The sequence below is a fragment of the Mytilus trossulus genome, chromosome 5 (assembly GCF_036588685.1).
Source record: "Mytilus trossulus isolate FHL-02 chromosome 5, PNRI_Mtr1.1.1.hap1, whole genome shotgun sequence".
Taxonomy (NCBI): domain Eukaryota; kingdom Metazoa; phylum Mollusca; class Bivalvia; order Mytilida; family Mytilidae; genus Mytilus; species Mytilus trossulus.
Genome location: NC_086377.1, coordinates 44995274 through 45002027, shown reverse-complemented (window position 1 = coordinate 45002027; position 6754 = coordinate 44995274). Strand labels below are relative to the sequence as shown.

General features: G+C 32.0%; 1 long non-coding RNA gene across 3 annotated transcripts; it reads left to right on the top strand.

Moving 5' to 3' along the window:
• The first annotated feature begins 928 nt into the window (after positions 1-928).
• LOC134719681 (uncharacterized) lies at positions 929-4558 on the top strand. 3 transcript variants are annotated; one of them, XR_010107655.1, is made up of 3 exons: positions 929-993; positions 3226-3333; positions 4158-4558. It is a non-coding gene; the product is annotated as an uncharacterized LOC134719681 (long non-coding RNA). The 3 variants fall into 3 exon arrangements; XR_010107656.1 differs by having other exon boundaries at positions 945-998; XR_010107657.1 differs by lacking the exon at positions 929-993 and adding an exon at positions 1256-1355.
• Positions 4559-6754: the final 2196 nt, after the last annotated feature.

The window sequence follows — 6754 nt, the reverse complement described above, 5'->3', positions numbered from 1 at the left end:
TACTGACTTCCGGTTTTCCGCTACCCCAATTTTACCATTGTTTTTTCCAGAACTGCTGTTGGTTTCTTTTTGATTCCAACAACAGGTCCTGCTGCATACTATACCAATACTTTCGCTTACATTTTTGAACCTCCCTGTCAAAATATTTTCTCTTCTTTACATAAACCGACTTCAATTCAGAAGCACGTGAACTATTATTAAATTTTTCCACGTTTTTTCGGCCTTGCACATATCAACCCATTACTTGTTTAAATCATTATTCCACCAAGGTTTCTTGATTCTATGTTTCTTGTTTGTAAGACTACTACCACCTATACATACAGTTTTACATGTTAGTTTGTCATTCATTTCACCTTCTACCGTTTTACAAAACGATGAAAATATATCATTTACACAACTTTGTTCTTGTTTAATCATATCAAATAGTTATCAAAAGTACCAGGATTATAATTGTATACGCCAGACGCGCGTTTCGTCTACATAAGACTCATCAGTGACGCTCAGATCAAAATAGTTAAAAAGCCAAACAAATACAAAGTTGAAGAGCATTGAGGATCCAAAATTCCAAAAAGTTGTGCCAAATACGGCTAAGGTAATCTACTCCTGGGGTAAGAAAATCCTTAGTTTTTTCTATGAAAGAATTAATTTCTAAATAAATATAATCAGTATTCATGAAATCCGTTGGTATTGTAGCGGGCAGGGGGTTGAAATGCTTCGACCAAAGAGTTTTTACTCAAATATTATGAGTAGTTTGTATATAACAAAGTCAGTATGACAAGATATGAGCTGGTCAGTATAGGCATTTGCTAAAAGTCACATATACAAGTTTTCTATATTTTATTCATTTCAAGAATCACGCAGCGACATTAAGGTGGTTTTTCCCGCAAAACCGAATAAAAAAATAGTGCAGGAGTTATTTCCCCTATCTAGATCAGAATGTGTAATGGCGGGCGACTTTTGACGCTGCAGACACGGTAACAAATGTAGCAATAGGTAAGGTACGCGTATCGCATGAATGATGAAATATATGTCATATGGTGTCTTTTTTCATATTATAATGTATTTTCACATCAAGACATGGATATAATTTGAGTGAAAGCTGTATTTATCCAAAAAAAAATATCAAGCGGAGTTAAAGCTCCGCCCACCTGTTTTCCTTATTTGGAAATTCAATGTAGTTGCGAAGCTTGCAGTTTGCAAGTTGGTTAATTGAAAATAACTGAAGTAGCCGTGCACTTGTCAGTTGAGATTATAACGACCTGGTTGAAGAAACTGATGAGAACAAATGGAAAATTTATTAAATATGATCCAATGTCAGGACAAAACACGACTTAGGTGTAATTTATCGCTTTCAGGTATTACAATCTAGAGATATATATCTGATTATATGCCCTTTATGGGCCCTGTAATTTGGGAAATAAAAATATTCTATTCTATACTAAAATGCAGAGGGCATGGCTTGTGCACTAAGAGATCAGATTAAGGTTCCAATAAAGTCATAATATAGGACACCTCATAAACATCTAAACTTTGCCTGTATTTTTCAACCTACAATGAATAAAGTCATAAACTATGAGAACATATTTACGGTGTCTTTCATATAAAAATGATGAGAATTGAAATGGGAAATGTGTTAAGGAGACAGCAACCCAACTATAGAACAGACAATAGCAGAAGGTCACGAACTTGTTTTCGTTTTCAGACGTTTTATCTTTCTATGTTTCGTGTTTAGTAGGATGACTTGATGTGTGCTTCATGTTTCCCCTTATTTATTTTCCATGTTTCCTGTCATACTCTTTAATTTCTCGTGCTTTTGACATACATCATGTACATGACATATTATTTTTATATATATAATAATAATTATTAGTATTAAAATTGAATAGTCACTGCATTCACTTTCCCTCTAAAATTAGAGTACATGAATGATATCTAATATCTGAACTGTGTCCCTGTTCAGTGTTCAGCTATATATATCCCCAGTAAACCGAATCGAGCCATAATGGTATTTGTAAAATTTTCATAGCGAGACCTCATGTCCAAGAGGCAGGAAAAAAACCACTTGTAATAAAGCTGTGTATTCTGTTATAACAGACAATATTGTGTACAAGCATGAACAGATGCAAATCATATCATTTATTAAATGGAAAAGGCCACAGCCTGTTTAGAAACGGTCAATTTTGACGGTATATTAAAGTCAGTCTGTCTGTCTGTTCCAGAATTGAATATTTTTCGTCGCATCTTTCTCAGGAAAATAACAAGGACTTCTAAAATTTGGTTTTGAGGGTTTATATGAGTCAGCAATACCGTGTGATGCTTTTTTATATTCACCACTCAACAAATTCCTGTGTACCTTAAAATTCTTAAAGTGTATGGGGGTATCAAAAGTGATCAGTAGCTTACAGATTCACTTGTTTGCTTTATATTATTTTATATTTGTGTGGGGGAGGGGGCTGGCTATTGTGAGCAGTGTTCTCAGCACTTCTAGTTAATCATAAAAATTACGTTAAGACGAGCAAAAATTAGCAACATGCATATCCTGGGTTCATTTAATTTGCATTAATATAAACATTAAAATGTTTAATCCCGCTGCAAATGTTTGCACCTGTTCTAAGTCAGGAATCTGATGTACAGTAGTTGTCGTTTGTTTATGTAATTTATAAGTGTCTCTCGTTTCTTGTTTTTTATATAGATTATACCGTTTGTTTTCCTGTTTGAATGGTTTTACACTTGTAATTTTGGGGCCCTATATAGCTTGCTTATTGATGTGAGCAAAGGCTCCGTGTTGAAGGCCATACATTGACCTACATGTATAATGGTTTACTTTTATAAATTGTTATTTGGATGGACATGATATAGAGTTGTCTCATTGGCACTCACACCACATCTTCCTACATTGTATTTCTATTGTATGGCAAAAGTGATTTCTTTATTTTAAAAAATATATGATTCATTATCATGATTATACATGTTACAATGTATACACAGGTTCATACTATTTTTGACATACATGACATATAGCTCTGTTATTTTGTTCACTACTTGTACATCTTTGGATTTTAAATGTTTGGCTTTGAGCGTTCCTGATGAAGGTAAATCCAGACTCGGCCAGAAAAGTGCTATGGACGCATGAAATTATTGAACGTGTTGTTTTCAATTTTTCATGCTCCTTTATTTTTAAAAAAAAGTATATAATTACATATTTACATTCTCTTTTTTTTTTAGGTCACCTGACAATAACAGGATTGAGGTTACAGTATGCCATTCAAGCTGTGATGAAATATAAAGTAATGGTTTGAATTTGGAGAGCTGCATTACATATATTATAGACAGGTAAATTGTTTTATCCTGTAATTATCTAACTATTGTACATGTACAATGGGACGACTCTCCTGAAGGGTCCCAAGTTAAACAGAAATTAAAAACTATATGTCATCATTTAGGCCTTATGGCCTTCAACAATGAGAAAAACACATTCTACCACATTGTCTTCTCTAAAAGGGCGCCAAATCATAATATTAATAAACCTGTTGAAGGAGAAAACTGATGGCCTCATTTATGTGAGAAAAAAGTGAATGACCAAATCACTACTTTCCTTTAAAATTCTGGACCCAATTTTTTTTACAGTGTAATTTCATCCCCCGACTTGCAATTTGAGGCATTAAACATGGAGAAATAAATTTGGAAGGGGTATAAAAATTAATGGCAAGAATCCCACTGTCAACACTAGGGAATATATTTGTGAACAACGAAAATGAACAACGAAAATCAAGGGACGACAATGGTTGTCTCGGACCATGTAGCTAAATTTTCTTCTGGATTACTGATATTGATCATGTTGATATTGAAGTATTCCTGTCATTGTTCACATTTGGAAAAGGAGATACGATACAAAATAATGAAGTTCAACATAATATTTAAATATTTATTACATAGTGCGCCTTATTAAAATGTGTTTGGAAAATTTATTTTTTGTTCAAATGTTGAATAAAGACATTACTACTGGTAAAAAAGGACGAGAATTATTTTTTTAGCATTTTAACAGTACTTTTTTGAAGAAGTATGTTTGCACTAACTTTTGATTACTTTTCTCATATTGAAAATTTCATTTGATATATACATTGTACTTGTATTATATTTGCATTTTCATATTTCAGGGATGAAGACCTGCAGTCAGACACCAGTTAAAAGTTACTTATAACTCATCATGGTCATTATGGAAGATCTGATTAAAATTTGTTTAGAAAGCCACCAAATATGTCCATGAAAAATAGAAAAATGATAGCAATTCTACATAATGCACCGTACTTAGTAGAAGCATTGACTGTTTCAAAACCAAATGAATTGGAATTTAGTGTATTGATGCTGAAAGAGAGAGGAATATTATTTATTGGACAATTTAACTTCTTTTTCATCATTATTGAAGTTGATACCATCTTAAAGAGTTTTTACTTCAGTTAAAAGGAATACCAATATACATAATAAAGGCAGTTTGGAGATTTGTGAATATTCTTAAAATAGGAGCTTCAAAAAGGATTTCAGTTCAAATATTGTATTTCATGGACATGATGGATGTCAGAAATGTAATTTTATGTCTCTTTCATGAAATGTTTTTAAAAATCTGCAATATCTAACCAAGACGAGTGAGAGATCTACAGATAGACATGATATTCAGTTGAACTGTAAACATGGTAAAGGGGAATTTTGAAATATTCATTTATTAGACTTCTATGAGTGTTTTGTTATTTTTATGGCAATTACAGGAAACCGATGTAAAAAGTAATACAATATAGATATTAATCCTACCAGAAAACCTACAGATATCATATGTACATTTCAGACATATACAAATTACATCATGTACATTGTACATGTACAAATGTAAGCATGCAATTCACTGATGCACCACCTATGTAGTTACATGTACATGTAATTATAAAAGTAAGAATACGACATACACGACAGATGATTGCCAATGAAACAACTCTCAATCAGAGAACAACTATTCATATACATGTATTAACCACCAGAGAACAAGAAAATCATATTTTGTCATGGTTTATATTTCAATCTCATTTCATAACACAGACTATACAGGTTTACAAAATGTTCAAAAGTATTATAAAGTGTTTTGATTGCAGTTGTTGGTCATATTGATGTTGGCCTTCAATACTGAGCAAGACCTCTGTACAAATGTACAAATGTAACATCCACAGAATGTTTGAACCAAAAAATGTTGGATATTTTTCTTTGCTTGCATTTATAATGTAGATGCTCTTTTGTACATATGTACATTTACATACATGTTCATATGCATTTAATTTTCTACTGGTATACATGGTATACTTGGAAACTTGTGATTGAATATTTCCACAGTATAAAAAATTCTTATACATGTTTCTAGCAAGATTAGCAAAAGATGTTAGATATACATGTACCGCATTATATTACCATATGCCTACATAAAACATTTCACATGTACATTTGTATGGCAATGAGACAGCATTCCCAACACACAGACAGAAATTACTTTCTATATATTTTAAATTTGAATGTATCATACATGTAATTATGTAGTACAGCTAGAATTCGATTAAAAAAAAAGATGATGTGGTATAATTGCCAATGAAGTTTTGATTAACAATTAAGTTGTGTTTTTTTTTGTGATTGGGTCAGGTAAAGATTAACCCATGATTTTTGTAAGCGTCAACATGGTTAACACGTACATACATTGTATCATTTTATGAGTTTCCGTCTGACTATTTTGTCCTTTCCCCTATATCATGGAAATCGATTCATTCTGATTGATCTGACACTTCGGGATTGTGGTTATGTATAAATTATATTAAGTTAGTTATTTCTGTATTTAGATGTATATTCTGGTCATAAAAATTTCTTCTATTAGAACAGAAAAGAAATACCATTTCAGTTGACTCCCATCTCAGCAGGTGATAGGAAATCAGTTTTCTGATTTTAACATCTTCAAGATGAACATGATGAACCTGAATTAAAATATTATGGCACTTAATAATGAAAACACAATTGATTGATTGTGCTGAATGTCACATAAGCACATATGACCATTTCTTTGCTGTCCATTTGTATTGGTGGACACTTTGCACAGAAGGCAGGAATTTAATATGAAATGAGCGGCAGTAAAAAATAGGTCACTTTTTCCAACTTCATGATTGTATTCTTTGATCTCTTTTGAGGTTGAGAAATAAAGATGATATATTTACAAGGCTGTAGCTTGAATCATAGCTATATATATATATATATAGGTACACTGTACATGTACCTAAATCTGAAACAAATCATTCTATGAAAAAAGGAATTATATCCCCCATCTTAATGCTGGTGTACAAATTTTAAAATGTATGCCTTTGAATTACAAACATAATTAAATCAGTAAAAGTAGGGCAGAATAATTTTACCAAGTAACTGTAAGGATATTCGAATAAGTCAAATACTGCTCCAGATTGGTTGAAGGGAATATTCTGTGTAATAAGACGCAGGAAATAACTATGGGGTCTGACATAATAAAAAAAAAGCAAGCCATACAAAAAAACTGCCATAGCAGCTGGTGAAAATAGATGCAAAAGATCACCAGAATGAATCTAAGTGACAAATCATGATTTACAATTGATACCAGTCACACTTGATAAGCAGGAGAAATTCAACAAATAAAATCTCGATCTATTGATGTGATGCAGGTAGGAGTTAAGTATATTTATAATTTAAACATTACCAATGA